The 7682-nt window shown below is 52.8% G+C and overlaps 1 pseudogene; it reads right to left on the bottom strand.

Annotated features, from left to right (window-relative positions):
* Nucleotides 1-283: 283 nt before the first annotated feature.
* Nucleotides 284-1455, bottom strand: LOC137217293 (olfactory receptor 10V1-like; annotated as a pseudogene).
* Nucleotides 1456-7682: the final 6227 nt, after the last annotated feature.

Here is a 7682-nt window from a genome sequence, read left to right as displayed (position 1 = left end):
TGAGTGAGCGCACGGGCCCTCCCCAAGGCCGCCAGGAGTGAGCGGCCCTCGAACCCATGGCAACATGAGGAGGGGCCAGCTGGCCCAGAGGCTGGAAGCGGGGTAGGTCGGGAAACGCGGCGGAGAGGAGGGCGCGCAGGAGGAGGGTGGAGTGGGTTACAGCCCCTGGGCTGGCTCTGCCTTTGCCCCCTTGCCTTTACCTCATTTGGACTTGGGAGCTCGCTCCTTGTACTTCTAGCTCTTTGGCCGGAGAAGTGTCTGACGGTGCTCCAGAGTCTGGGTGTCATCGTCCGTGAAGGGGCCGTGAAACGTTCACTGACCCCCCCAGAGCTGCTCCATCTCGGAAAGCGTCAGGGTTTGTTCCACGTGTGACGGCGGGAAAGGGGGCGGTAAGGTCCAGGCGCCCGCAGAACCACAGCGCAGCCCTCAGGAGGAGGCGTGGGGCTGCGAGGGCTGCACGGACATGACCGACTGGGCTCTGGCACGTGGACCCCCTCTTCCCGCTCCCCTTGCATTGGACTGCCGGCCTCGTCTGGTCGTGGCTCTCCAGGAGTCTCTTGAGGGCCCCCTCGACTTCCTTGTTCCTCAGACTATAGATCATAGGGTGGAGCACGGGAGTGACACTGGTGTAGATTAAGGACACAGTTTTGTCCTGTTCTGGGGCGTAGTATGACTTGGGGCGAATGTAGATGAATATTGTGCAGCCGTAGTGCAGAAGGGAGACCAGCAGGTGCCCAGCACAGGCGGAGAAGGCCTTGCTCCTGCCCTCAGCCACGTGGATTCTGAGGACGGCAGCGATAATGAACCCGCAGGAGAGCAGGGTCAGCAGGAAGGGAACCAACAGGATGAGCAGGCAGACGAGGAAGACCGCGACCTCACTGGCCCGCGTGCGTGCGCGCAGGCCAGGAGTAGCACAGCGGGGATGTCACAGAAGAAATGACTGATCTCATGAGACTGACCAAAGGGGAAGAGGGATATCAGTGTGGGGAGGGTGAAGGAGAGCGCAAGTCCGCTGACTCACGCCAGAGCCAGCACCTGCAGACACAGGGTCCTGGCTATGATGAGTGTGTAATGCAGGGGCTTGCAGATGGCCTCAAAGCGGTCGTAGGCCATCGCAGCCACGAGGAAACACTCTGCCCTGCCCAGGGCGCTGAAGAGATGCATTTGCAGGGCTCAGCCCAGGAAGGGCATCCGCTGGCTCCCGGACAGGAAACTGGCCAGCATGCTGGGGACGATGACCCATGTATAGCCGATTTCAATGGTGGACAGGTTGCGAAGGAGGAAATACGCGGAGTCAAAGAGGGTGATGAGCGCAAGAGTCGTGTGCCCTGCTAGGGTGACAAGATGCATGATTAGAAACAGTCCAAACAGGGAGATTTGTAACTCAGCCAGGTCCCCAAAGCCCAAGACAATGAATTCAGAGCTCAAGGTGTGCTGCTTCTGCAGTGGGGCCATCCTGCGTTCTCCTCTGTCGAGCTCCTGGGCCGGAAAAGGCAGCTTTCTAGCAATTCTCTAAGTCGTGGGAGACCCTGGAGCCCTCTCCGCAGATGGCCATTGTCCCCATTCTGTGAGCCTTTTGAACTCTGCCTTCTGTTCAGCGAGAGCGGCGGAGTGCTCGCTCTGATGGTGACGTCACTTTAGTTCACCTGTTGAGTTATTACAGAAACGAGCCGAGATGAGTGAAGTTGTCTTTAACAGACCCTAACGAAAGTCCTCCTTCTGACTACGTTTTGAAGAGTGGCCTCAGGGTAGGGGTTGGGTGCTGAGCGTGATGTTACTTAGGTTGGAACAGAGGCCGGGCCGGCGGGGTCATTGACGCCGTGGGGAATTCCCGTGGGATGGAGGGTCCGGCGAGTTGGTCTTAAAGACACTTTGACTCTGTGCGTTGGCTATGTTGTCCCTCCCTCGCCACCGCCCCTCCCACCAAACTCCCAGGATTCCTGCAGCCTCCCCCGTTTCAGCTCCGCTGAGTCGCAGGAAGACCCCGGCTTACGTGTCACCCCGCTCTAGACACCTCTTCTGAGCCCTGGGCTGAGTCAGGCGGATTCTCTCTCTGGCTACCCCAAAAGCCTGTGGGCTCCATGATGGCAAGAATGATTTCTTATTTAGGCTCTCCAACAGTGGCTGGCACATATTAGTGTTACTGGTGAAGATCTGTTGACTAAAAGTCTGTTGCTCGTTTCTGCATCCTCTGCAGTTAGGGCAGAGTCAGACATTGAGTAGGCACCCAACACGTATGCTTGAGTTAATGGTTAAGTGAAAGCAGGGAACCTTTGACGTATTGGGGATGCTGAGGTCATGATCGTCCAGGGTGGGAGGAAGCAGGACAGAACTAGGACATAGTCGGCACCTTCCCAGACTTTGGGGGACACGTTTGCTTCTCTCTTCCCCGGTAGGACCAAAGATACAAGTAGGAGGCCTTATGCCTAGGCTTCGATTCCTTCCTGTGCATCCCTTTCTCACAGCAGAGGAGAGGAGAAGCTTGCTAAAGAGTCTAGAGATCTAACACATCGAGACTCAACAGGAGTGACCTGTTGAGGTCACTGAGATGGGTTCTCTTTATTTTCAGCGCCTCGTGGAAATGGAGTTGTCACCTCAAGGACAGGAGCTCACTTAGGTACCATTTGGACCGGGGCCAAAGTGTGAGACGCGAAGTGTGTTCACTGAAACCTGAAAACCCATTCTGCTGATGGTTTTGCTTGGCCCAGACGGAGTTTGTGCTTCCAGTTTTCCAGCCCCTTGCATGTTACACTGACTATTCTTTGGGTGTTCACTGACCTAATGGGCGCCTAGAGTCTCTGAGCAGCACGGGTCCCTGGAGGGCCGTTTGCAGAGCCGATGGTCACGACGTCTTCCCCGGATGACGCCTTCCCTGCTCCCAGCCCTGCCACCAGCTCCGCCTGGAAATCACACTAAGTGCCCTGCTCTGCCAGCGGTCTGAGTGAGGCCATCCTTTCCGGGTTCTTGTTTCTCTTCCTTGGACTCGGACCCTCGGCTCTGGCTTGGCCACAGCTGATCACTTCCACTCTTTTTTCCCATGACGGGGCTGCGGACATGTGGGGATTGCTTTGTTTCATTTGGGCCCTAAACCTTGAAAACACTGAAAACACAAAAATGAAAGTCAAAGACTTTCAAAGACACATGATCCAAACGGTTGAAAAGCGAGAAGTGAAAGTCAGTGTGACTTTCTCCCCCTGCTCTCCCAGAGAGCATCGCTCTCAGCCGGGGGGCTCACTTCCTTCCCTGCTTTGTCCGGTGCGTACAAACGCAAACACTTCACGCACACGCACACACTCACACGCATGGGCATACACACACATACACACTCCCACACGTGTACACAGAAACAAGCATGCACACACCTTACACACGCAAGCATAAACACGATCACATGTACGCACACATACACATTTGCACACGTGTATGGACACACACAGTGCACACCTGCGCGCATACGTCAACACACACCTGCACGCATATTTGCACGTTCCCACACTCACACGTGTATGTATATAAACGTTCACCACAGTCACACATTAAAAGCTGAAATGGGATCATATTACACATATAAACTTACTGCCCTTAGACTGCCCTTAGTGTTTTCACCGCATAATGTGTCCGGGAGAGGTTTTCAGTCAGCACATAACTGGTTTACTTCAATCTTCTTTTGTTTTTTTTAACATCTTTATTGGAGTATAATTGCTTTACAATGGTGTGTTAGTTCCTGCTTTATAACAAAGGGAGTCATACTTCAGTCTTTTAACTGCCGCATTCTACAGTATGGATGCACCGTAATGTCATTAAGTGTAATGAAATAATACAACAAACACACGATAACAGATAAAACCTATACACAAAAGTAAATAAAACATAATTAAAATAACTGAGACTTTAATCAGTCTTTCATTACTTCGGTGTTGCAGTGGTTTCTATTTGTTTCTTACCACACGCCACGGTCCAAAGCATAGCCCCGAGTGGAGCGCGGAGCAGCGGCCCCGCGTGAGTACGGCTCGTGCATCCTTCCTGCTCTTTTCTCGCGTGCCTGGAACGGCCCCGGAGAAGAGATCTGGTTTGGTTACCTGGGAGGCACAGATCAGCGCGTGAAGCGGAAAACCGGGGAGAAGCCTGAGGAGGAGGAAAGCCCATCTTCAGGGAAGCAGCGGCAGCGCCCAGTGGCCTGGACCCGGTGGCACAGCTTCCCGCAGCCTGGCCGGTGGCTTTCCCGCCTGTCCGGACCACGGGGAGCGAGCCCTCGGAAGCACTGTCTGATGGCTGGAAGGAAGGGAGTGTCCTTAGAGGAGCTGCTACGTTGGCCCTAGAGGAGAGGTGGGGAAGGAGGCCGTCCCTGTGGTCCACCCCACCGAGGGGAGGCCCTTCCCTAGGTCACACAGCTGAACCCAAGCCCAAACTCAATTGCTCAGGTTTTCCTTGCCAAAAAAAAAAAAAAAAGAAAAAGAAAAAGAAAAAACAGTCTAGATCTTGACAATGTTGTTTAACTCAGATCTGCTGAAATTGCGGGCCCACTGTGCCGTCACCAGTACGCGAATGGGCCTCAGGCTGATTTTAGAGGCAGAAAATGCACAGGTTTGCTTGGGTTTGAATCAAGCCATCAGGCCTTGCTAGAGAGGAGTGCAGAGTGGGCAGTGGAGCCCGAGATTGGTGAGCTTTTAAGCCCCCCAGCCCCCAAAGCTGAGAGTCCACAAGGGGACTTAATCAGGGCCATCGGGGATTCCATTTTTAATCTGCAAACTCTGAGTCATCAAAGTAGCTTCATTGAACGAAGTGGGGACTGAGGGTTATGGAAGCTTGAGAAAGCTACTACTCAGCTGACCCAGGCTTCTGCCTAATACTTTCATCTCCCCGGTTCTGGTCTAGGTGTAGCCCGATGTCCAACCTGCACCGTGCCCTGCATCCTCGTAAGGCAGGACCCCAACGACGCCTCGCCTACATTCATAAAGCCAGTCTTCCCCCTGCAGCCACTCTGGGCCTTCCTTTGGTTCACTTCCACGGCCCACAGGCTTGCTCAGAATAAACCTCCCTTCCACCGCCGTCCTTTGGAGGATAGCCCTGCCCGGGCCAAAGCCTCGGAGGGCTAGCTCGGTGCTGGCCTGCAGGCGGCAGTGGGACAAGGCCTGCCCCGCAGCACTCTGCCACACTCTGCAACCGGAAACAGGACCCCCAAGAGCCCTCTGGGTACTTAGAATTACACACACTTCCCCTTGAATCATTCCAGTCGTTTCTGCCTCTAATCATGACCCCAGAGGGGCTGCCAACAGTCCAAGGTGGGCCTACGGCACTTTTCCACCTTCCTCTCCCTCCTCCCTGGCCTGTTTCTCCTCTTGGCCCCAGTTTCTAATACAAAAGCTCTTCTGCCATCTAATGGAGAGAAGCACCGTGCAACTCTCCAGCGTCGATGAGTGACCTGATGTGGCGGCAGCGCGGGGCTGAGGATATGCTGTCTTCCTCCAGCTAATGCGCATGCCCACCTTAGTGCCAGCATTACCGGCACGTGGGGTCCGAAGGGAGGGATGGCAAGTAAGAGGTTTTAAACATAAATTCAGCACTTTGGAAGAAAGGCACCTCAAAAGGGCCCTAAGTAACTGGGGCTGCCGCCTCTGCAAATTCCTAGATGTTCTAAGGCAGTGTCAGCGCAGCTGCCACACCACTCACAGCCACAGACTCTGTGTGTCTCCCCTGGTTTCCTCGAGGAAAGAGATGCCACATGGAGATGCAGTGAAATACACTGTTGGTGAGCAGCGTCCAGAGGTCCACGTTTCCTCACCAGGGGGAATTTGTCAGAGCTTCTCAGTGTGGAGTATTTGGTCTCTTTCTCCTTCCCTTTCCACTCCCTCCAATGGGTTGTTCTGAGTCTAACTGTGTGGGGTGTAGGGAATTAGCTGTATTCACAAACCAGCCCTTACCAGTGTAGAGGCTTTGCTTCCCCATCTGTTGGGACTTTTCTTGTATTTCTCAAGTGGTTCAGAACTCCGGCAGGGAAGAGGTATGCTATTTATTGGCCCTTCTTCACTCCCCCAAATTCTCAACTTAAGTGCTAATATTTGTACCTAAGTTTCTTAGAAATTGTGCTGCCAAGGAGGCAGGCGTGCAGTCCTGAGTGGGGAGCCTCAGAATTCCCTTCATTTCTCAGGGAGGGAACTCCGCTCCCGCTTCCTCACCTTACGGGCAGTGGGTCGGGACACTAGGCCTCTTCGTGGAACCACGTGCTTGTATTCGGTTAGGACGTGATGATGAAGCAATCTGGTTGATTGTTCTTCCCTTAACAGTCTCTTCATGGTTGTTCTGATTTACTGAGGTATAGTTGATGTACAGTATTATATAAGTTTCAAGGGGCACAGCGTAGTGATTCACAGTTTTTAAAGGTTATAATCCATCTATAGTTATAAAATATATAAATATAAAATTATTATAAATAAATTTATAAAATATTGGCTCTATTGCCTGTGCTGTACAATATATCCTTGTAGCTTATTTATTTTGTACATAGTAGTTTGTACCTCTTAATCTTCTTAGTGACAGATTGATGGGTTCTCTTTATTTTCCTGCCTTGTATTTTGGCAACCACAAAGAGTTCCACAGTTGAAATTACCTGTAGGTAGGAAAGCATCGGATTTCTAGGACCACCAGGCACCCCATGCCCCTGATTTCCTTCCATCTGCTTCCTTCCCTCGGGGCAGAAGCGTCCACAGACCTTGGGGCCGGGATGGGTTGGTCTCAGCCAACCCAGATTTTGGAGTTTGTGGGAATACCTTGTCACCTAGTTTTGTTGTGGACGTTACCCTGGGTTTTTGGTTTTGCTATCGTTTCCTGTATCTCTTTCTCGTTCTCCTTCGGTGCTGGGAGAGTAGATGAGGATTTTGTGAAGATTCAAAAATGATGTTACCACCTCTGCTGCCACCTTCCCAGAATCGAGAAACTGTATGACTTCTGGGTCAGAATGATTAATAAAGATATCTTAACATCGATACAACAAAACACAGAAAAATTAGACGTTCTGGGCAAATCGTGACTTGACATGGATCTAAGTCCTCTGTCCATGTTTCTCCTGAAACGACAAATGACGGGGGGCCGAGGGGCGCAGGAGAGCAGAGCTCCTTGGGGAATTGCACCCACTGACTGAGAAGGGTCAGGGCTGGAGGTTCGGCAGCCGGAGGAGGGGGACGCAGCCTTCTGGGGAGAAGTCCACCTGATACTGGTCGCATCTGATGATGTCAGGGCCAGAGCTGGGCACTGCCACGGAGTGGCTTTCTGGGGGGACTGTGCCCAACCGACCGACTGGCTACTGCCCTAGGATAGAAAAAGAACGTCTGTGCTGCAGTCGTCTTGGGCTCCAGCCTCACCACCCTCACTATCACTTGCTCCATGTTGAAGAGGACAAATCTAAAGCTGAGGGAGATGAAGCATCTTAGCTTCCCCGCAGCCACCCAGCCGGGAAGGGGTGGAGTTGAGTTGGGCCTCGGGTGGTCTGCCTGGCCCCAGCTCAGCTCCACCTCACAGTCAAGTCTGGCCTCAGTTTCCACTGTAAGCAGACTAACGCTTGACTCTTGTCTGCTTCACGTGTCTGTGTTTGGTCCCCTATTAGTCTCTAAATTTGTCCATACACCCTGGCACAGAGGAGGTATACAGCAAATGATGGCTCTCAGTCTATTAACGCTGGTGTGTGG

The sequence above is a fragment of the Pseudorca crassidens genome, chromosome X, assembly GCF_039906515.1.
Source record: "Pseudorca crassidens isolate mPseCra1 chromosome X, mPseCra1.hap1, whole genome shotgun sequence".
Taxonomy (NCBI): Eukaryota; Metazoa; Chordata; class Mammalia; order Artiodactyla; family Delphinidae; genus Pseudorca; species Pseudorca crassidens.
Note: the sequence above shows the minus strand (reverse complement) of the source record. Positions and strands in the feature narration are given on the sequence as shown.